The sequence below is a fragment of the Microtus pennsylvanicus genome, chromosome 5, assembly GCF_037038515.1.
Source record: "Microtus pennsylvanicus isolate mMicPen1 chromosome 5, mMicPen1.hap1, whole genome shotgun sequence".
Lineage (NCBI taxonomy): Eukaryota > Metazoa > Chordata > Mammalia > Rodentia > Cricetidae > Microtus > Microtus pennsylvanicus.
Genome location: NC_134583.1, coordinates 50,885,776 through 50,910,726, shown reverse-complemented (window position 1 = coordinate 50,910,726; position 24,951 = coordinate 50,885,776). Strand labels below are relative to the sequence as shown.

The window sequence follows — 24,951 nt, the reverse complement described above, 5'->3', positions numbered from 1 at the left end:
CGGAAAAGCAGACACTAAATATGAAGCAGTGGGCAGAGCCCCATGGGTGAGGTCCCAGTGCCAGCCCCATATACACTGAGTGCAATGGTACGCTCCTGCATCCCAGCACAGAGGGCGTGGAGGCAGAAGGATCCAAAGAAACTCAGAGTTTGATATCATCTGGGGATGAGACCCAATCTTAAGATAAATAAGCAGGGGGCTGGAGAGATGGCTCAGCGGTTAAGAGCACTGGCTCCTCTTTCAGAGAATCCGGGTTCAATTCACAGCACCCACATGGCAGCTCACAACTGTCTGTAACTCCAGTCCCAGGGAATCTGACACCTTTACACCAACTCACATGAACTAAAGTTAAATAAAATTATTAAAAAAAAAAAAAGATAAATAAGCAGCCAGACATGGTGGCGCACACCTTCAGCCCCAGTACTAGGGATGCAGGGGCAGATGGATCTCTGTAAACTTGAAGCCAGCCTGTCTACATAGGCAGTCCTAGTCCAATCAGTGAGATCTTATTTCAAAAACAGGTAAACAAGCTGGGTAGCAGTGGCGCATGCCTTTAATCCTCCCAGCACTTGGGAGGCAGAGGCAGGTGGATCTCTGTGAGTTCCAGGCTAGCCTGGTCTATAGAGTGAGTTCTAGGACAGCCAAGGCTGTTACACAGAGAAACCCTGTTTCAAAACAACAATAAAACCCAAATAAAAGACAGAACATTGCTTGCTAGTGGGGGACTACGGAGATGATGGCTCAGTGTGTAAAGTACCCGTGTGCAAAGTGCTTGTGTGCAAGCATGAGAATCGAGTTCAGATCCCCAGGGACCCATGTAAGAGGCTGGGTGTGGCAGCTCAGGCTCAGACCCCAGGGCTAGGGGAGGGCAGAGAAGGGTAGGGCCTGGGGCTCCTGGCCAGCCAATCTGCCAAAACTGCAAGCTACAGATTCAGTAAGAGATTTTGTCTTTAAATAAATAAGTAAATAAAGTGGAGAGGGACCTTAATATCAGGCTCTTATAATCCCATGCATGAACATTGCCTACACACGCATGAATACACGCAAACACACACATGCACAAATGTTTGCAACGTATTATAAAAAGGTAGACTATAAAACAGATCTGTTCCTAACATAGAGTTAAGTCCGATATAATTTTAGCAATGCAAAATATGAATTCTTAGGAAACCTATGTTAGAAGCAACGTTGTTGGGGCTAGAGACACGGGTCAGCGATCAAGAGCATTTGCTGATCTCGTAGAGAACCCAGGCTCCATTCCTAGCTGCTCACATTCATCTCTAACTCCAGTTCCAGAGAAAACAATGCTTTCTTCTTGCCTCCATAGGCACCGTGCACACACATGGTGTACTTACATACATGCAGGCAAAGCACTCACACGCATAAAATAAAAAACCAGGCAGTGGTGGTGCACAGCTTTACTCCCAGCACTTGGGAGGCAGAGGCAGGCGGATCTCTGTGAGTTCAAAGCCAGCCTAGTCTACAAGAGCTGGTTCCAGGACAGGCTCCAAAGCTGCAGAGAAACCCTTTCTCAAAAAAAAAAAAATCTTAAAATAAAAGATACAAAGTTATTGTATTAAGTCTATTAAAAGGATTCCATGCCTTTCTTTTCCACAATTAGAACAACCTGTATTCTCTCTTTTTCTTTTATACTATAAAAATACACGTTTTAATCCCCCCCCACGCGTTTAACCCCACACACACACACACCCTAAGGAAAATCCCAACCCATTGAAGTCAGCACCCAAGTTTCCCCAGGGACTCCAATGCGAGGAGGTGAAGAAGGGTCGTGAGCAGCATGCGTGCAAAAGAACGGCCCAGGCACCTGAAACTTAGTGGTAAGTGAGGCATGGAGCCTTCGCATGACTAACTCAGGGGAAAAACCCACCAGGGAAGGATTTCTATTTAAATGCCAAAAATGCAGAAGTACGTTTATTTGAGCCTAACCTGGCTTTAAAAGGAAAAAACTGGGCCTCGGAGTTTTCCTGGGTGGAGCTGAGCCCATCTGTAAGGAAGAGAGTGAAGGCCGGGCTGAAGCAACTTTGCAGAACTCTGCTTAGAGAGGCCAGGCCTGGGTCAGGGGCTCCTTCCCTGAAGGGTTCTGAATTTATAACATTGATTCTTACTGCCTTTCATTTGCAATCTGTTTATCTAGAAGCAGGTTCTCAGAGTGGCTGTGTAACCAAAGGAAGCCTTGAACTCTGGATCCTCGGGTACTCATCTCTCCACCATGGACATGTGCCCCCACATCTGGGTTATGTGTTATGGCCCTACATCCCTAGCCCAGCAGTGATTTGAGGCCTGCATTGTTTTTTCAGATTCTTACTATGTAGCCCTGGTTGGCTTGGAATGTCTGTTTGCCTTCACCACCAGAGTGCACAGCTATGTTCAGCCTGTATTTCTTCCTTGTAAGATTTATTTTTGATGCTGGGTGATGGTGGTGCACACCTTTAACCCCAGCACTCGGGAGGCAGAGGCAGGTGGATCTCTGTGAGTTCAAGACCAGCCTGGTCCACAGAGCAAGTTCCAGGACATCCAAGGCTGTTACACAGAGAAACCCTGTCTTGAAAGCAAACAAACGAAAAAGGAGGTTTATTTTTATTTTTAACTTTGTGTGTCTGCACTGAGGCCAGAAAAGAGCGTTGAGTTTCCCGGAGCTAAGCTTACAGGCAATTGTAAGCCGCCTGAAACAGGTCCTCTGGAAGAGCAGTAAGTGCACTTAATGTCTGAGCCGCTTGTTCTGAGCCTAGACCTACAAACTAAACTTACGAACTCCTTGGTAATCAGAAAAACTACTGGACTTCTTTCCAAAATTATTGCACATCTGCCTAAGAAGTTGAAACAGTTCCCAATGTTTCATGAGCCACCCTGGGTCCTGATTATTCTACTTGAGTCAAGCCCCAGGTGAAGGACCCTGGTGTGCTTGAATTAAATACATCTTAGAACGAATGGTATTTCCCAAGCCTGTTTACAGGGCGGTAATAAACAAATAAGAATTCATTGAAAAGAAATACTACCTTCAAAGACTAGTTACGTGTGTTCACCAGAGAGGCAGGGTACTCCGACAGAGCTAGGAAAGGCGATTTCAGGGCCCGAGAGACAATGGGACTTTAAGGGGTTTGTTCTGACATAGAATCCTCCTTAACCCTGGGTGGCCTCAAATTCTCTATGTAGCGGAGCCTGGCATTGATCACTTGTTTTGTCCGCCGAATGCTGTAGCCACTGGATAGTTAACCTGTCTCTAAGTTGTATTTTTGGATAGATTATGACTTGGTTTTCCAGAACTGGGTTGTCAGGGCATGATCAAACAGTAGCCAGCAAAACCCAAGCCATAGGTGCAGCTTCTGGGTCACCGGGGGTGAGCCTGTGGAATGTCCTGCCCGTGAGTGCCCTCTGCTGGGAACGCTCGGTCCCGCTATGGGACTGCGGCTGCGCACACGCACCTCTGGGCGGGCTGCCGAGAAGTGGTGTAAAAACCCAGCCTCAGCATCTGCTGGACCGCGCTCCTCAATTCTGTCCTTCGTGCCTTCCCTCCATCCTCTGAGACCCTCTGCATCTCGCTGTGACTTTAGCCACCAAACCTTACTCTAGGCTTCCAAGGCTAGCTCCTTATACGACTCTCAGAGATATATATTCAACGTCATATATTGAAAGACATGTTTCTCCCTCTGTGACGGACTAGTGTTTCAATTATAATTCCTCGACCGGAAAGGATGCAATCAAGTTCGTGCAAAGAGAAAATAGGGGCCTGGGAAGTGGGAAGAGGGGCAACGCTCAGAGCCTAACTCCTCACAGTGACCACGCAAACCCGTCCAAAACCTCGTACCCTCGATCTAGCAGGGACAGCGCACCAGGCAGCAGACAGAGCAAAGCCGGTTTTACCTGGTGCTGGAGACTTGGCACCGGGGGCGCTCTAGACCCGAGCAGAAAAAAAGCTTGTAAAAAGGTTAATTAGGGGCGGGGCCCTTGCCTAGCAAGCCTGAGGTTCGTTCCCAGGAGCACCTAGACCGACCAGGACGTGAGCCACGTGGTGGCTTTTGTCCCTTCTTCGCAGGACTACCGGCGCCCGCCAGCAGGGGGCGAGACGTTCCTTTTGAACTTGCTCAGCAGGATCTGAGACTATAGCCAAAAATAGAACATGAGATCAACCAAAAAGCACGAGACGGAGCAAATGTACACAAACTTGATCAGGCCTGTGTAAAGCAGTATTTCCAAATATGGCCATAGGGAGGGTTAACTCTCGCAGGAATGCCCTAGAAAATGAAGACTTCGAGGGAAAAAAAAATGCTGAGTTCCTCATTATACATTAAATAAACTCCCAGGGATTAAAATGGTAAATATTTTAAAGACATATAGGAACTCAATAGCAAAAAGAGTAAAAGTTACATTTGTGGATAAATATTTAAATTCTCGATATAACAAAAAATTACAAGGGAATTCAAAACTATGAACACTGAACAGGGCTTCCAGAAGACAGTAGTAATTGCTTGAGAGAAATGTCTCCACCAAAATTCAAGCAAAGACTATCTCAAATGAGTAAAGATTTATACATAAAAATACCAGAGATGGTGGTGGAAGCCTGTAATCTAGCAGTTCCGGGACAGAGATAGGGTTTGCGTTAAGGTTAGCCTGAGCTACAAAGCAAGACCCTGTCTCAAAAACACTAACAAAATCCAATAAGACAAATGGGTAGAACACACCTATAGTCCCAGCACCTGAGGGGTAGGGACAGGAAGATTAGAAGTTCAAAACTGTCTACCCTTACCCCCTCCCTTGTTTTTATTTTATGTGTATTGGTATTGAGGCTGCCTGTGTGCACCATATGTGCAGGCAGTGCCCACGGAGGGCAGAAGATGGTCTTAGAGCCCCTGACACAGGAGCTACCAAGTGAGTGCTGGGAATCGAGCCAGGGTCCTAGGGAAGAGCAGCCAATGCTCTCAGCCATTGAACTGGCTCTCCAGCCCATAACAATAATTTTCTAAATAGATTCTTGAGCTACATTAGCTGAAACTCTCTCCCATTCTGTGGATTGTGTGCTAGACTTTTTACTCTGACTTGTAAGGAGTCTACATGTTCACTGGTAAAACAACAGACACAAAAAATGGATGTGCAGGCCAGTGTCTGTAATCTCAGCACTCAGGAGGTGAGGCAGGAGAATAGCCCAGAGTTCAAGCCAGGGCAAGTTACACAGTAAGTTCCCAGCTAACAAGAGCTATTGAGTGAGACCATCTCAAACAACAGCAAATACATCTATATATAACCAACTGCTAAATATGGAAGGCTAAATAGGAAGGGAAATGTTTATCATCCTTAATAATTAGAAATTTTCACTTCAAAACAATCCTGGAAATTTTGTGGGACAATGATCTTTTTTTTTAAATATTTATTTATTTACTATGTATACAATATTCTGTCTGTGTGTATGCCTGCTGGCCAGAAGAGGGCACCAGACCCCATTACAGATGGTTGTGAGCCACCATGTGGTTGCTGGGAATTGAACTCAGGACCTTTGGTAGAGCAGGCAATGCTCTTAACCTCTGAGCCATCTCTCCAGCCCCCGGGACAATGATCTTGTACCCTGTAAAGAGTTATCAGTTGTACTGCTTTAATAAAGCACTGATTGGCCGGTAGCCAGGCAGGAAGTATAGGCAGGGTGACCAGGCAGAAAGTAGAGGTGGGGTGACCAGAACAGGAGTATTCTGAGAAGAGGAAAGAGTCAGTCTGCAGTTGTCAAAGAGGAAGCCAGACACAGAGGAAGCAAGATGAGGACGCCTCACTGATAAAAGACACCAATCCACATGACTAACACAGACAAGAATTATGGGCTAATATAAGTTATTAGAGTTAATAAGAAGCCTGAGCTAATAGGCCAATCAGTGTTTCTTTGGGGCTGAACGACTGCAGGACCAGGCAGGACAGAAATCTCAGTCAACAGTACTTTATAAATCTGCAACAGTAGCAAAATTTTTTTGTGTGTGTAATGCTAAAACAATCAAACCAGGGCCTTATGTAAGCTAGACAAGTAAGCTATCACTGAGATGTTCCTCTAGCTCTTGCTAGAGGCTAAAAGTCTGCCTTTTTAAATACGTTATTTATATGGATGCTTTGCCTGCATGTACGTCTGTGCATTATATAAGTGCCTGGGACTCGGGGATGTCAGGATGCACCATATAGTGCAGATTGATTGAAAAATGGCACTCCCAAGATCAAGGCCTATGTGGCAGCCAGAAGGTCCAGCCTCTTCTGATGTTCTGAACCTGGAAAGCTGTATAAAGACGTATTTGTTGAAAATTACAGAGTATTTCCTCATATCAAGGTTTCGAATCTAATTTACCTGTCTTAGGAAAGGAGAGCATCACAGGCCTTCATGTCGTTAGTCCTTTATTATGTATCGTTTGCAATACACAATATAACACAAGAGCCTCAGGTGTGCCTGAGGTGTCTTGTGAACAAAGTCATGGAATGGCTACGATGCCCCTTCAGCAAAACAATCACTGTTTTCCACAAGTCACAAGGACTCTTCAAGGTCAAAGTACTTCAAAAAAAAAAACAAGATTGTTCATTCTAATGTCCACCCACATAGTGATTTGCTAGATTCCTATGGCACAGAGTGGCCATGGTAGGACATTGGAGCCCCGGGAACTGGAGTTACAGACAGCTACAAACCACCATGTGGATGCTGGAACTTGAACCCAGGTCCCCTGGAAAAGCAACCAGTCCTCTTAACCACTTAGCTTAATTGGAAGGTGGAGGCAGCAAGATCAGGGGTTTAAAATGAGGCTCAGCTACACAGTGGGTTCCCAGCCATCCATCCTGAAATGGGGAGATGCTTGAGAGTCTGGTGCAGGTTTTCAGCAAGGCTAGCAAACAAAACAAAGTGGGAAAAACACACAAACAAAAACCCTGCTACCACGTAGCTGTGCTGATTAGAGTGGGCTGGGATTTCATGACTGTGGAGCATTTTCTTTGTTTCAAACAGGGTTTCTGGAGCTGGAGAGATGGCTCAGTGGTTAAGATCATTGCCTGCTCTTCCAAAGTTCCTGAGTTCAATTCCCGGCAACCACATGGTGGCTCACAACCATCTGTAATGGGGTCTGGTGCCCTCTTCTGCCCTGCAGACATACATACAGACAGAACATTGTATACATAATAAATAAATAAATAAATATTATAAAAAAGAAACAGGGTTTCTGTTGTAATTTATTTAAAACACTGTGAAGTGAAGTCATACCATGCAACAAGGCTCACATAGGAGGTTTATTTGAAGAGGAGAGAGAAGGGGCAGAGACTGGTCCCTGGGGACAAGAGTGGCAGAAGAGAGAAAGAGAGAGAGAGAGAGAGAGAGAGAGAGAGAGAGAGAGAGAGAAAGGGAGGGAGGGAGGGAGGGAGGGGGGAGGGAGGGAGGGAAGGAGGGAGAGGGAGTGGGAGATACGGGAAGTGGACAAGGCCCACCTTTTTAGAAGGGAACAAACATAGGGGGTAACTCTTAGTGGCTGCAGCTGAGGAGGTATCCTGCCAGGACCCCAAGGGCAGGCCAGTACAGATGTCTGAATACTAACAGTTTCACTAGTAGCAGGAACTCACTGTATAGACCAGACCTAGCACTCACAGGGTCCGCTGTCTGTATTGGAGGGCTAAGAGGAAACCCAGAGCAGCAAAGGAAACTTGCTACTAGAATCTGGTTAGTCAGCGTAGAGGGTTCATTCAGATAAGATGAGACCTGAGCTAAAAGATGGAGGAACCGAGCAAGAGGTCTACTTCCACCTGAGGGAAGAGTGCTTCAGGCAGAAGGAACAGAAAGTATAATAATATCCCTGAGGCAAGAGTGTGTGACCAGAAGAAAACCCACTGATTCTGTCTGGACTGTGCATAATATTTTGAAAAACAATGATAAATTCATTAGGCTGAGGTGTTAAAGTCAAATATGTTGTATCTGAATTACATAATATAAACAACCTCAGAGGGAGGTGACGTTGCAAAAATATCGCTTCACCCAGTCCTCTTCCAAAGGATAGTCAGCCGGACACCAAGTATTAAGGCTTCACTTTTAATATGCACAATCCTTTTCTACATAGGAATTAAAATGTTCACACAGTTCAGGGAAAGAAAGGGTCATTAAAGCAAAAGAAAAAAGTTTTGAGTGAGTTTAATTATTTGTATATATGTTTGTATATGTGCATGTGAGTGTAATGCCCAAAGGGGTCAGAAGAGGGCATCTTATATGCTGGAGCTGGAGTTACAAGCGTTCTGAGCTGCCCAGCATAAGTGCTAGGAACCAAACTCTGTTCCTCTGTAAGAGCAGTACATGCTCCAAACTGCCAGATTGTCTGTCTCTCCAGTCTCTGGTTTTGTGGATTTAAATGTCATGGATACTCTACCAATCTTCAAATAAAATCCTTGATCCATCTGTTCTGAACTCCACATTTAGATCCAAGATCCATCTGTATGTTTGACTTCTGCATAGATACCTAATATACACTCAAATTTGAAAGTTTAAGGGCTAGTGAGATGGCTCAGATGCCAAACCCAAAACCCTAGTCCAATCCCCAGGACCTACATGACAAAATGAGAAAATGTCTCCAGCAATTTGTCCTCTGACCTCTGCACACACGCCATGATACACATATACTCACTCCGCTTTACTTCCCCCACAAAACAAATGGGATACATTTTAAACATTTGAATGTCTAAATTAACTGGCCACTGTTCTCCATTTACTCTTCTTAAACACATACACAGACACACATACAGACACATTACATATATGGGAGCCGTGTGTAATAAATAAATTTATTATTTTGGGTTTTTTTTTTTTTAAACAGGGCTTCTCTGTGTAGTTTTGGCTGTACTAGAACTCACACTGTAGACCAGGCTACCCTTGAACTCACAGAGATCTGCCTGCCTCTGCCTCCCAAGTGCCACCACTGCCCAGGTAACATGTATATGAGTGGGGCTGGGGCTTCTAACAGTTAATAGCAAATCAACCATTTCTCATCTTAACTCTTCTCTTTTAAAAAGGGAGGCAGAGGGATTAGGAGTTTAAGGCTGGCTTTGGGCACAGCCTGAGCTACAATGAGACCCTGTCTCAAAACACACACACACACACACACACACACACGCGCGCGCGCACACGCACACACACACACACACGCACACACGCACACACACGCACACACGCACACCACACACACGCACACACACACGCACACACACACACGCACACACACACACACACGCACACACACACAGGCACACACACACACGCACGCACACGCACGCACGCACACACACACGCACGCACACACACACACACGCACACACGCACACACACACACGCACACACGCACACACACGCACACACGCACACACACACACGCACACACACACACGCACACACGCACGCACACACGCACGCACACACACACACACACGCACACACGCACACACGCACACACGCACACACACACACACACACACACACGCACACACTAAAGGGGACTGACTGGATGGCCCAGTGGTAATAGTGCTTGCTGCCAAGCCTGACAGCCGGGATTTTCTGTTGTTGTTGTTTTGTTTTTGTTTGTTTATTTGTTTTGTGAGACAGGGTTTCTCTGTAGCTTTAGAGCCTGTCCTGAAACTCGCTCTGTAGACCAGGCTGACCTCAATCTCACAGAGATCTGCCTGCTTCTGCCTCCTGAGTGCTGGGATTAAAGGTGTGTGCCACCACCACTGTCCGGCTTTATAAATCTTTTGTTTGTTTGTTCGTTTTAATATATACAGTGTTTTGCCTGCGTGTATGCCTATACACCAGAAGAGGGCACCAGATCTCATTATAGATGGTTGTGAGCCACCATGTGGGTGCTGGGAATTGAACTTGGGACCTCTGGAAGAGCAGCCAGTGCTCTTCACCTCTGAGCCATCTCTCCAGCCCCCAGATAACCTGAATTTAACCCAGGACCCACGTTATAGTAGAGAAGCTCTACTCTGGAAAGTTGTCCTCTAACCTCTATACCTGCCCCCTGCTCGATAAGAGTAGAGTGCCTGGGGGCTGGAGAGATGGCTCAGCGGTTAAGAGCACTGACTGCTCTTCCAGAGGTTCCGAGTTCAACTCCCAGCACCCACATGGTGGCTCACAACTATCTATAATGAGATCTGGTTCCCTCTTCTGGCCAGCAAGCAGACAGACAGAACACTGTATACATAAAAATTAATAAATCTTAATAAAAATACATTTAAGAGCAGAAACAAAGAAACAAACAAAAATCAATAAAATGATGAGAGTGAAAAGTTTTTACAGCCTGAAAACCCCTCTGCCTACACAATAATCAAAATCAAACCAAATTAAAGAAAGCCCAGGTTCAATGGATACTAACGCACCCAGGTGGCCTTCCAGGCCCTCAGAGAGGAGATGGGGAAGGAAACCAGGAAACCACATGTTTGTTCTCCGGGTTGCTGTTTAAATACCCCGTGGTTATGGGCATCTCTGGGAGAGGGGTCACCGTTTGGTGGGCTTTCTCAGAGGTGGAGTCTGGACTGGGAGTCTGGACTGGGAGTCTGGACTGGGGCAACTCCCAGGGGAGGGGGCTTGGGATGGAACTTTCCACCCAAACATTCCAGACTCCTTGGATATAGGGGTGCCAGGGGCTGGGGTGAAGCCTTGACCCAAGCAGAGAGATGGCTCAGTGGTTAAGAGCACTGGCTGCTCTCGGTTTCAGTTCCCAGCCCCACGTCAGGCAGCTAACATCTCTTTAACTTCAGCTCCAGGGGACCTAATGCCCTCCTCTGGGTTCTTCAAGGACCTGAATGCATGAGCTAATGCAAATATGCACACTCACATATACAGATACATTTTATTTATTGTTTTTTTCAAGTCAGGGTTTTATTGTGTAACTCTGTCCTAGAACTCACTCTGTAGACCAGGCTAGCCTAGAACTCGGAGATTCCCCTGCTTCTGCCTCTCAAGTGCTGAGATTAAAGGCCTGTGCTACCACCACTTGGCACTATTTATTTATTTATTTATTTATTTGATTTTTCGAGACAGGGTTTCTCTGTAGCTTTTGGTTCCTGTCCTGGAACTAGCTCTTTTTTTTTTATTTATTTATTAAGGATTTCTGCCTCCCCCCCCTCATCCGCCTCCCATTTCCCTCCCCCTCCCCCTGGAACTAGCTCTTGTAGACCAGGCTGGCCTCAAACTCACAGAGATCCGCCTGCCTCTGTCTCCCGAGTGCTGGGATTAAAGGCCACAATTTATTTAATTTAAAATTAAAAACCAATGAATAACCCAGGCAGTGATGGCTCACACCTTTAATCTCAGCACCTAGGAGGCAGAGGCAGGAAGAGCTCTGTGAGTTTAAGGCCAGCCTGGTCTACAGAGTGAGTTCCAGGACAGCCAAGGCTATACAGAGAAAGCATGTCTTGAAAAACAAATAAAAAACAATAAATAAAACCAGACATGGTGGGCATATGCCTGCAATCTCAGGTGGAGGCAGGAAGATTCAGAATTTTAGGTCTTCACAAGCTATATAACAAGTTCAAGTCCAGCTTAGGCAACATAAGAGCCTATCTTAATACCCACCTACCCCTCCCCACCCCAAGAAAAAAACAACCAAACAAACAATAAGTAGGAAATCAGTTCTTGGAAGTCCTGTACTTAAATCCTTTGAGGTTTCCCATTTATCAGATCTAAAAGCTACTGTGTTCCTAGGCCCTAAGGGCCCAGGTCACCTGGTCCATCAGCTCTTTGACTTCTCTTTGACATCTCCCCTTTAACACCTTTCTAGGCCTCCTTAGGGTTTCTCTGGCAGATCAGGCCTGTCATCCTGTGTTCCATGTGGGGGAAAGGGAAAACTGATTCCTATAAGTTGACCTCCACAACAACCACAAGGCAGGAGCGCTCACAGGCACGAGCATCTCTCTCACACACACACAGAGGGGGCGGGGGGAGATCTAGAAGAACTGTGTCTGCTGTATGTTTGGTTTCTCTGGGGAACATTAATGCAGGCTGTGTCACCTCCTGGGGCAGAAGTGGGTTTGGTCTTTCTTCCTTCCTTTCTCTCTTTCTTTCTCTCTTTCTTTCTTGATTTTCGAGACAGGGTTTCTCTGTAGTTTGGAGCCTGTCCTGGAACTAGCTCTTTTTTTTTTTTTTTTTTTATTTTTCGAGACAGGGTTTCTCCATAGCTTTTGGTTCCTGTCCTGGAACTATCTCTGTAGACCAGGCTGGCCTCGAACTCACAGAGATCCGCCTGCCCCTGCCTCCTGAGTGCTGGGATTAAAGGCGAATGCCACCACTGCCCAGCGGGTTTGGTTTCTTCTAGATTCTTGAATCCTCTTTCTCCACCACTACTGCCCATCCCCCTTTCCCCATCAATGTTCTAAACAATGCCTTTTCAGGGCTTTATCCTGGATATATTTGTCATGTTACAAATCCTTCTCAGACTCTCCTACACTCAACAATTCCCTCAATGCCAGCGATCCATATGAAAATTGAACCTCGGGCCTTATATAACTAATTTCTCAAAATTCTTAGTGAACTTAAACTTGATATGGTCAAAACTGAGTTTTCTTTGATGGGGGTGTAGCTCAGTGGCAGAGAGCTTGCCATTTGTGGGTATTTGGGAATACCCACAGCCATGAATTTGATCTGTAGCATCAAGGAAAAGACAAAATTAGGGGCTTGGGGGGTGTAGTTCAGTGGGTGGAGTGCTAGCCCAGTGTGTGCACAGCCCTGGGTTCGATCCCCAGCATTGCAGAAATGGACGTGATGGCCCATGCCTGTAATGGAAGTGATGACTTCTGAGGTGAATGTGGACGTTCATAAGTTCAAGGTTAGAGCTGCGGGGATGGCTCAGTGGTCAACGGGTACTTCTTGTTCTTCCAGAGGGCTTGAGGTTGGTTCCCAGCACCCACGTCCAGTGGCTCACACTGCTTATATCTCTAGCTCTAGGGGCTCTGATCTCTCTTCCTGATCCTGAAGACATGTGCATGCATGTGGTATACACACCGAGAGAGACATATACACATACACATAGATGACATTTTAATAAATGTTTTAAAAAGTGAAATTCAAGGTCAAGTACAAACCCAGCCTTAGCTATCTGAGTTCTTGTCTTCAGAAAGAGACACGGGCTGGAGAGATGGCTTAGCTGTTAAAGGCTAGGCTCACACCCAAAATTATTGAAGCAAGACAGAAACAGAGAGATTAGTAAAACTGAACTTTCTGATCTCTAACCTAAATTCTCCTCTGTCTTCACTCAGACATGTTGTCCCTAGTCACATAGCAGGGTATAATTAAGACCGACAGGTGCTTCCTCTCCTGGGTAGAAGAGGAAACATGAACAACTTCCACTCTTACCAGCTGAAGGTGTGGTGCACTGTCCTGAATGTCCGTTTAGTCTGCAAGGGGCCGAAAGTCAGAATACTTTCCTGTTTCCCCGTTAAAGCCCTGAGCTTTTTCTGTGGATTAATGGCCCGCTGAACTACGGCAGGATGCCGAGCCTCTCCAGCTGCCCGCCTGGGGCTGACAGGGGTCACCGAGGCCGGCAGAGTCAGCTGTATGGTCAGAAGTGGGTATTGCTTCCCTGCACCTCGAGGCTTGCTACTAACAAGGGTCTGAGTCACGTGTGACGCTCAAGCCAGATGGCTGTCCTCTGAAGACATTCCAGGAAAATGCCTGGCTGTCCTTCCTCCTGTGGCTGTCTCGGGCAGACACTGGTTCACAGAACTGTGGTTCTGACAAAGGAAAATTCAAAACTGAGTGTTGGGACAATCGTCCCCAGTGCCACAACTCCTCATGGGTCTGTTCACATGAAGGGATAGCGAGCAAACTGGTTCTTGGAATGATGGAAGCTTTGGGAACCTTAACGGAAACCGCAGGATGAGGAATTTGTACTGAAGGACTGAAAGGGAACCCCTGAGTGTGAACTGTGGACAGATCCAGGGGTGCTTCTTTCTGCAGGCGGCAGCCTGGACCCTCAGCGCTGCCAAGAGCCAGCAGCTCACCCCATTGTTGCCAAGAGAAGCAGCTCCCTGGGCCTCCTGAACCCCCTTTGTTTGCAGAAAGGTCTGTCTCCAGGGCAGGGATTCCATGCTACCTATCATGAGATCTGAGGAACCTTCTTGGTTCAAGCGACTGCCACTGGACCAGGACCATTCAGAGATATGATCACATAATCACATAGTACTGTTATCATACTGAAGTTTCCAAGAGAGAGACAGAGTCAGGGAAGGAGGGAGGGAGACAGAGAGGGAGGGAAGAAAGGAGGTAGGGAGGGATGGAGGGAGAGAGGTGGAGAAATCAGAGAGAGGGAGGAGGGAGGGAGAGAGGTGGAGAAATGAGAGGGGGGAGGGAGAGAGAGGGGGGAAGGAGGGAGAGAGGAAGGGAGGGAGAGAGGGAAGGAGGGAGGGAAAGAGAGAGAAAGAGAGGGAGAGAGAGAAAGAGAGGGACAGAGGAAGGGAGGAAGAGAGAGGGAGACAGAGAGACAGGCTATTAATACAAGGTCAAATGACTGACCTTCCTGCTTATGGAGTGTTAAAATGTTGCAGACAAGAGCCAAATTATCTTGGGCTATTTTCAGCCCCTTTGAAAGACATTCATTGTCCACCCCGATGTCTGACCTCATCTTGTGACTATGCAAACCTTAAGAATGTATTCTCAGCAAACACTAGCTTCCGCCAATCTGAAAGCCAGGAATGCCTCCAGACAGCGTGAGGCCATGGCAGAAATCTCTCCAATTCTCTGTAACTCTGAACCTCTCTGGTTTTGAGTGTGCATAGGTATTTCACCTTCGTGTACATCTGTGGAGGACAGAGGGCATCAGATCCCTCTGGAGGATCTGCCAGTGTCGTAGACCAGACTGGCCTCGAACGCACAGAGATCCACCCAACTTCAGCCAGTGTTCTTAACTGCCAAGGATCCTCTCCAGCCCCTCCACCAATGTACTTTAAAGCTGTCTTAATTTAAGGGCTGGGTTTGTAAGTCAGTTGCTAGAGTGCTTGCCTAGCGTACATGAGGCCCCGTGTTCAATCCTGACTGCGACATGAATGGGGAATGTTTACAGACCTCCAGTTCCATCAATGGGAAACTAGCTTCTGCAAGTTGACCTCTGAGCTCCACATATGCACTGCAGCACGTGCGCACACACACAATAAATAATAAATAAAATGTGTGTGGTTTGAGCGCAATTGGTCCCCATAATCTCATAGGGAGTGGCACTATTAGGAAGTATGACTTTGTTGGACTTGGGTATGGGGTTGTTGGAGGAAGTGTGTCACTGTGGGGCGGGCTTTGAGGTTTCCTATGCTCAGGATGCTGCCCAGTGTCTCAATGGTGACTTGCAGAGTCTGGTGCTAATGACACGTCTGGGCTCTACAGGAGAGGAGAGATTGACTTCTCACCTAGCACTGGCAATGTGTGGACACTTTGTCAAAGGCTTTGTAAATGTTCCATTTCATTCTTTTTTTCTTAATAGACTAGCATGTCACCTATGCCAGGTTCACGTGTTAAGTTCTTTTTCTTCTTAAGTCTCTTTCTGTTTATTGTCCTGTCTTTATTCCCCTAGTCTCTCTCACTTCCCTCCCCACCCTGCTTCCTTTTTGAGATAGGGTCTCTCGCCTCAGAGGCCAGGCTGGCCTCTCACTCACTAGATAGGTGAAGATGACCTTGAGCTTCTGATCCTCCTGCCTCTCAAGTGCTGCTGGGTTTACAAGTGTGTGTCATCACACCTGACTTCTCTCCTCTCCTCCCCTCCCCTCTCCTCTCCTCTCCTCTCCTCTCCTCTCCTCTCCTCTCCTCTCCTCTCCCCTTCCCTCCTCTTCTCTCCTCTCCTCTCATCTCCTCTTCTTTAGATAAGTTCTCATGCTGGTACTCTGTAGCCCAAGCTGGCTTGAACTTGTAGCAGTCCTCCTGCCTTAGCTTCCCAAGTCCTAGGACCACAGTTAGAATCACCATACCTGGACCTTATGCTGACTTTTGGACCTTAGCCTTTCCATTTCTCCCATACCACCTGATGTCGGCTCAGCCTTGCTCTCTGTGTTTCCTTCCTCCTATCAGGAGACCAGCTGCTTTATTATTTTTAACTATACCTGAGGGAGAGCCCTAAGGTCTTCTGGCAAAGTGATGGAGGTAGCTCTTATATCTATCTGTTGCTTTCATTGGTTAATTAATAAAGAAAACTGCTTGGCCCGTTAGTTTTACCCTCTTATTGGCTAACTCTCACATCTTGCTTTAACCCATTTCTAATAATGTGTGTAGCCCACGAGGTGGCTTACCAGGGAAGATCTTAACCTGCGTCTGCCTCAGAGAGGAGAATCATGGCAACTTCCCCATTCGGCTTCTTTCTCCCAGCATTCTGTTCTGTTTACTCCGCCTACCTAATTTTCTGTCCTATCAAAGGGCCAAGCAGTTTTCAGACCACGCCCTCCTGAAAGGTTGCTGTGAACACCCTCAAAAAATTACTTCACTCAACTACCGACTGAGATGAACCTGGCACATGGGTTACACCATAAAAGACCCGAATAACAGCGCCCCCATTCAGCAGGAAGCAATTTGGAGAGAAAAACTGCGCCCATGTTCCCAAATATTGTTTATAAATGTTCTTTTACATTTAAAAGGGGATATGATATAGATATGAATAATTTGCATTGGTGTGGATTTTAAGGTCAATTTTGTTATATGTATATGTATTTCTGATATTGATTAAGGTATTGTGATTGTGAAGTTCATTTTTAAAATGTAATGTATTATTAGGAAATATAGGTTGTTAATGGATAATCATCAATAATAGTTAAGCTTGTAGTCATGTTAGATTTTCTAGATATATAGAGAGAGATTTCAGTTAGATAGGCATTCTTCATATCTTTCAAAGACTACAGAATATGGCATTTAATGTTTTAATAACTTAGGGCTTTTCATGACAATGAGACACATCTGCTCCTGGCAGCACCAGCTACTTCAAGAGGAAGATGGTCATCGAAGAGGCTCCTTATGGAGTTTGATAGCCATTTGGGCAAGAAACTGTTCTTGCCTGGACTGATGCATAAACTGGACACAGAGAACCCACAGAGAGGACTGCTGAACTTGCCTAAAGGCGAGATGGTCTTTCGGGGTTCCTGATTCATGAAAGAGTCTGCAAGACATTCTGCAGGATACAGCAGAAAGTGACTGAACTGTCTTTGAAATTTCCTGCTTCATGGAAGAGTCTGCTGGATACTATGGGCCTGTAGGCTGAAGATGGATGCCCCAATGGTACAAAAGAACTTTGGGTGACTATCCAGACAGTGAGATGTCTCTATCATTTCTAGAGCTTTGGACTTATTGTTTGCTTAGGTAATATTATATCCTTCTGGAGTCTTTGATGGAGTTGAAGAATAGATAGTTATAGTTTTCCTTAGTTATGATAAAAGATAAAGTAGAAGCTGGGTGGTGGTGGTGCACGCCTTTAATCCCAGCACTCGGGAGGCAGAGGCAGGCGGATCTCTGTGAGTTCGAGACCATCCTGGTCTACAGAGCTAGTTCCAGGACAGGCTCCAAAGCCACAGAGAAACCCTGTCTATAAAACCCCCCCCAAAAAAAGATAAAGTAGATATAAATATTGTAACTGTAATTCTTACTTGATAACTGTTTTGTTATATGTAATTTTACTATGTTAAAGTTAAAGCCTTTCTTTTTTGTTTAAACAGAAAAAAGGAAAATGATGGAGGTGGGTCATGTATCTATCTGTTGCTTTCATTGGTTAATTAATAAAGAAAACTGCTTGGCCCTTTGATAGGACAGAAAATTAGGTAGGCAGAATAAACAGAACAGAATGCTGGGAGAAAGAAAGAATGCCCGAATGGGGCAGTCGCCATGATTCTCCTCTCCGAGGCAGATGCAGGTTAAGATGTTCCCTGGTGAGCCACCTCGTGGGCTACACACATTATTAGAAATGGGTTAAAGCAAGATGTGAGAGTTAGCCAGTAAGAGGCTAAAACTAACGGGCCAAGCAGTGTTTAAAAGAATACAGTTTCCATGTAATTATTTTGGGTAAAGCTAGCCATGCGTGCGGCCGGGCTCCAGGGCGCCAGGAACGCAGCCCGCCACTCCTACTACAGCAAAGGGAAACTAACGCAGGTGTGAATCTGCACATGGGCCAGAGTCTGTGCTCGAGGAAAGATTCCTTGCAGACCTGGTGCAGAGGAACTGTTGAAAGGTCATAACACGCATGCTGCTGACTCGCGCATGGGTCTGGGCCTCTCTGTGTGAGAATGGGAGCCAAGGCATGTGTGAGCTCTTGGGTGTGTCAGAATGATACACCGACTGCACAAACATTGGGGCAGCTGGGGGCAGCTGGCACCTGCCCCAGCCCAGGCTCACTCCGGTGCCAGCCAGGATCCAAGCCGGCCACTGCTGTTTGAGAAGGAACTTTTCTGCACTCACCATCACTTCCTTCAGCCCTTATGCATCCCCTGACTACTTGAGGTTGGATCTCTTCTGGTTTCAGCTCTTACATTAAACCCTGAACCCATCCTACCCTGAGGTCCTTCCGCCAGGCCCACACCAGCAAAGCTTTGGAGGCACACAAAAGTATGTACTTCTCTAGGGCAGGAGGAAGGGAGCTAGGCTCTTCCTTGTCACCTCTGGGTACCGAGCTCCTAATTCAGCCCTGCCCTCCATCACCAGCTCCCTGGGCCTGTCTGCTGAGCCACTCAGCATTCAGGGATTCAGAGACAGGGCAGGTATGGGGATGGCAATGCACAGAGACCTAGGCACAGAGGAGACGGCACCGAGAACACTGAACGAAGGGGATGTGACCGTGGGCTGAACTGGTTTGCTAAGGAGAAAGAAGACAGCAGGGCCAATAACTGAGCAAGAACAATTACCTACCCCAGGTCCTTTCTAGAACTGGGGATCAGAGAGGCCAAAACCAACTGACACCCCTCCCCCCTCTCTTCCCTGTGACTTTTTTTTAGAAACAAAATCTTTCTATTATGTATCTCTGGCTGTCCTCAAACTCACCAGACTGGCCTTGAACTCCCAGAGATCCATCTGACTCTGCCTCCAGAGTGCTAGAATTAAAGGCATTGCACCATTAGCTGGGCAGTGGCAGCTCACGCCTTTAATCCCAGCACTCGGGAGGCAGAGGCAGAGGACCCCAGAGGATCTCTGGGAGTTTGAGGCCAGCCTGGTCGCCATGGCTAGACAGAGAAACCCTGTCTTGAAAAAGAGAAGCAAACAAATGACATCAACAACAAAATGGTGTAGACCACCCTGTCGAGGCCCTGGGACTTTCGATTGCTGTGGCCTGGGGCTTCCTACATATCCTTCTTTCGGTTGCTCACTTGTTACTATTTCCTACTCTTGCCTGAACGAAAACAAGAACTTTCTACTTCTCGGCAGCTGGTTTATTACAGAACTGAAATCCAGAAATAGAAAGCATGAGCCCGGCAGGCGAGGGAAACTGTCCTAGGATTGTGCTGACGTTGCGCCAAGCCGGAATGCCTGCACGTCTGTCACCCCTAATGTCCCAAGGGGCTTCATTTCCTGTATCTCGCTCACCTGACACTCATACCTAGAAAGCACATCCACTTGGCAAGGCCCTTCCTCATCTTTCAAGACAGAGAAGAAATGTCAGCCACACTCACCTTTGTAGCCCATGGATTAATTAAGCATCATTCAGTTATTACTCTTTATTCTGACATTAACAATAGGTACTGTTAAGTTGGAAGCGTAGCCCCCAGCCCCCAGGCCTGAGAGCTGTATTGGTCTGGACTCCAAATCCCTGCATGCAAGGTCCTGGCCATGCCCACAGGGTATTTATGTGAGCTTCCAAAGGAGAAAGAATCTCAAGGTCCCTTTTCCTTCCTCCTGGTGATTGCGGTTGCGGGCCTCCTGGTTCCCCCTCGGGGCCACCCGAGAGTGCAGGAATCCCATTAAACCTGGATATTTTTTAATTTGACTTGTTTTGATTTGGCTTGATTGGAAATTTGCGTTGGCAGAGAGCTCTCGTTAGGAAAATTTCCTCACAGGTACTACCAATGTGTGCACTCTATTGTGCTGTGGAATGTTATTTTAACTGGGCAAAGATGTGCTTCATTTGTTTCTGCTGCATTTGTTCAGTTATGAAAAGATGGGTTGCTGTTTCACCTTGCTGCCTAAGGCATCCGATTGGTTTAACAAAAAGCTGAAAATCAGTCAATAACTAGGCAGGAGAGGGATAGGCATGGCTGGCAGGCGGAGAGACTAAATAGAAGAAATCTAGACCGAAGAGAAGGAACATGATGGGGGCCAGAAGCTAGGCAGCTTCCAGTCAGTCAAGAGAAGCAGGGGAAATAAGGTGTACAGAAGGAAAGAAAGGTAAAAAGCCCCTAGGCAAAACGTCGAGGAAGAGAAACAGGTTAAGTTATAAGAGGTTGTGAGAAACGAGCCTAAATTCACAACGAATGAGAAATCTCCCTGCAATGACTTGGGAGCTGGTTGGTGGCCCAGATGAAAAGCCTGGTACATAACTGTGCACAAAGAGGAAGTGGAGGAATCATCTTGCTTGCATTATTTTTATCTTGGAGAGTTTTGGCAAGTGGGCTTCATGTATCCTAGGCTGGCCTTGAATCCATTCCCCTGACAATCTCCAGGAATTGGAATTAGGTGCTCAACACATATGTCATTTTGCTTACTGAATTTTTCACTTGGTTATATAATGTATAACAGGACCCCTCCCCTTAGTAGGTCCTCAGACCTTAGCGTAACTGACTCCACAATGGAAGTACCGTTCAGGCCGTAAAACGCAGCATGTAGACAGCACCACCTGCCAAAACTAAAACAAAGACCTAATCCATCAAAGCACAGAGCTCTGGGAAAGTCTCTACATGTACTAACCTTGCTTTTTGGCTTCTGTAGTTCTGCTTCTGACTAACTGTTCTTGTTAACTCAAGTATGTAAACCCAGGACATGGTTTTGTGCTTAAAAGCTCATCCTGAGAAAGGCTCATTGCAACAATGGAATCCTGAACACCCAATGCTAGCCTGCGGCCATTTAATAAAGACTTCTCTATTGGCTTAAACCCATGTCTGAGCGGTCTTCTCTAGTGAACACCCTACAACAGCATGTTTTTTCCTAAGTCTTAAAAACTCTTTTAAGGGTGGGGTTGGAGAGAAGGCTCAGCAGTTAAGAACACATACTGATCTTGCAGAGGGCTTGAGTTCATTTCCCAGCCCCCATGGAGGACATTTCAAGTGCAGATACCCATGTGAAGACATACACATACACACGCAATTAAAAAGAATATGGAGTTGGGTGTGGTGGCATGTCTTTAATCCCAGCACTCGGGAGACAGAGGCAGGCGACTTCTGTGAGTTCAAGGTCAACCTGGTCTACAGAGTGAGTTCCAGGACAGGCCCAAAGCTACAGAGAAACCCTTTCTCGAAAAACCAAAAAGAAAAAGAGAAACAAACAAATAAAATAAATAATAGTAGTAATAAAATAATAGTAATATGATAGTTGGGTGGTGGCATACGCCTTTAATCCCAGCACTCAGGAGGCAGAGCCAGAAGAATCTGAATGAGTTTGAAGTCAGCCTGATCTACAGAGGGAATTTCAGGACAGCTAGGGCTACACAGCGAAGCCCTCTCTAAACAAAACAAAAAAGAAGTAAACCAACAAATAAATCTTGCTGGGCATCTTTCATTCCATCACTCCAGAGGCAGTAGCAGACAGATCTCTGTGAGTTCAAGGTCAGTCTGGTCTACACAATGAACTCTAGCCAGACAGGGATACCTAGGAAAGGCAGTCTCAAAAATAAATGAATAGGCCTAGCAGTAATGGCACAGACCTTTAATCCCAGCGCTTAAAAGGCAGAGCAGGCAGATCTCTGAGCTCGAGGCCAGCCTGGTCTACAAAGTGAGTTCTAGAACAGCCAAGGCTGTTACACAGAGAAACCCTGTTTCAAAAAGACAAGATAGATAGATAGATAGATAGATAGATAGATAGATAGATAGATAGATGATAAACATGTGGATGATAGATAGATAGATAGATAGATAGATGATAAACATGTGGATAATAGATAGATAGATAGATAGATAGATAGATAGATAGATAGATAGATAGATAGATAGATAGATAGATGATAAACATGTGGATGATAGATAGATAGATAGATAGATAGATAGATAGATGATAAACATGTGGATGATAGATAGATAGATAGATAGATAGATAGATAGATAGATAGATAGATGATAAACATGTGGATAATAGATAGATAGATAGATAGATAGATAGATAGATGATAAACATGTGGATGATAGATAGATAGATAGATAGATAGATAGATGATAAACATGTGGATGATAGATAGATAGATAGATAGATAGATAGATAGATAGATAGATAGATAGATAGATAGATAGATAGATAGATAGATGATAAACATGTGGATGATTGATAGATAGATGATAAACATGTGGATGATAGATAGATGATAAACATGTGGATGATAGATAGATAGATAGATAGATAGATAGATAGATAGATAGATAGATAGAGGATAAACATGTGGATGATAGATAGATAGATAGATAGATAGATAGATAGATAGATAGATAGATAGATAGATAGATATGATAGATAATAGACAGATGGATGTTGACAGATGGTGCAGTGATTAAAGAGCATGCACTGTTCTTGCAGAGAAATTGAGTTCCATTCCCAGCATTCATACCAGGCCTTACAAACACCTGTAAATCCAGCTCCAGGAAGATCCAAATGCCTTCAGCTCCTGAGGGTACATGCACACACACAATTAAAAATAATAAATAATAACATTTTATTTTTTTAAATTTTTTTTGGTTTTTCGAGACAGGGTTTCTCTGTGGCTTTGGAGCCTGTCCTGGAACTAGCTCTGTAGACCAGGCTGGTCTCGAACTCACAGAGATCCGCCTGCCTCTGCCCCCCGAGTGCTGGGATTAAAGGCGTGCGCCACCATCGCCCGGCAATAATAACATTTTAAAACAACAACAAGGGCTGGAGAGATGGCTCAGCGGTTAAGAGCACTGACTGCTCTTCCAGAGGTCCTGAGTTCAGTTCCCAGCAACCACCTGGTGACTCACAACCACCTATAACGAGATCTGGTGCCCTCTTCTGGCCTACAAGCAGGATACTATATAAATAAATAAATCGTTTAAAAAAAACCCAACTCATTTAATGGTGTTGTAAATCTGGCCAAGAACCCATAGTCTGGAAGCTCATAGGTTCTGAGGGAGAATCTGCTACAATTGCTAAGTGGGTGTATTGTAAAACTGCCTTTTAGATACGTATCTGTACACCCACAGACTGGTACAGCTCCCAGTCCTCAACAGAGAAGCCACACTGTGCAGTGGACAGCACACACACAGAGACTTATAACTGTCAGAGTGTACTTGGTATGTAGCGGTGCTCAGCCAAGGATGAGACATCCATGTCACACGCTCTGCAAGCTCTGGGAATGTCAGGGAAGTGGAGGCAGAAACATCTCGAGAGCTAGAGGCCAAGGAGGGCTGAGATGAAACAGTGTCTTCTGACTATCACAGCGGCTTCAGTTGCCTTCACAAGACCAAGCCAGACAACATTCTAGCATGGGAGGGAGAAGGGTACATGAGGCCCCACTACTGGCTGGAGATCTTTTGTTTTGTTTTCTTTTTCAGACAAAATTTCTCTGTGCAGCCCTGGCTGTTCTGGAACTTGCTCAGAGATGCACTTGCCTGTGTTTCTCCAGTGCTGGGATTAAAGGCATGTGCCACATGCCTGTCTTGAAGCTGACGCTGTTGATAGAAAGAGTCGGTTGTCTTCGGGAGTGCAGCCACTGCTATGTTGGTATGCTGCATCGGACGGCCCCACAGCCATGCACATATGGACAGCACTAGTTGGACTAAAAAAAGAGAAACAAAGAAGACATGAAGTTGGAGGGGAACATGAGGGGGAGGTGATGGTGGAAGATACAAAATAATCCCACACTAGTTCAGAATTACATATAATAAAGGGTTATTTATTTAGGGGAAACTTACAGATCACAATTCTAGATCACAGTCCTCTGCACAAACGGGAACAGAAACAGAGTCTAGCAGCCAGAAGTGAGAGACAGAAGCAAGAAAGCAAGCACAGGCTTTACAGCACATCCATAGTATAAGAGACCACACCTAAGAGGGCTGATATCTTAAAGGCTTTTGGCTGAAGGAGCAAAAGGAGCTCCCACAGCACCTCCCCCTTTTGTTTAAAAAAGAGAGTTCCAAACCCAATACAAAACTATATACACTAGGAACAGATATCAAGTATAAGGTTAGAATTACAACCAGCATAAACAATATTAAGCAAGGAAAGCATACTAAATCTTTTAATTAACATTCTATCTTAAGGAGTTTAAGTCTTACATTGGAAATGGCTTGGCTAGATCATAAGAGGACGGTAACTATGACTATCTAATCTTCAACCCCATTGAAGGCCCGAGAAGGGAGATAATATTGCTTGAATAGGCAGGAAGTACAATTAAGCAGCTTCCAAAATGTGTAGTAGATGACAGACAACTGGCTGCCTGAGCAATCACCCAAAGTCTCATTTGCAATGTTGAAGCAACCTACTTTGACTAAGGCCTAGAGTAACTGACAGACCATTTTCAGAGGCAGGAAATGTTTCAAAACCATCTTAATCTGTCTTGGCAAGATTTGACAGTCTATTTTCTTGTATCCTGCTTATCCAGTCCAGACATCGTGCACTTTGTCAGTGGTCAAGGCATGGGCAGTTTCTTGCCCAAAGGCCAGTTGTGCCAAGAAGACAAACTCCAAGTGGAGTGTCTTTGGTGCTCAACAATCTTTTGGGAATAAATTAGTACTGCCAGGAGCAATTGTGTCTCATGTCAATAGAATCTTAAGTTATTTAAATGCCATGTTCTACAGATCTTTGAAGTGGTGTTGAAGGTTACCTAACTATGCAGAATACAACCTCTATGT

At 45.6% G+C, this 24,951-nt stretch overlaps 1 pseudogene; it reads right to left on the bottom strand.

The window, feature by feature from the left end:
- LOC142851319 (uncharacterized) overlaps window positions 1–3,556 on the bottom strand; it is a 31,773-nt pseudogene extending 28,217 nt beyond the window's left edge.
- Window positions 3,557–24,951: the final 21,395 nt, after the last annotated feature.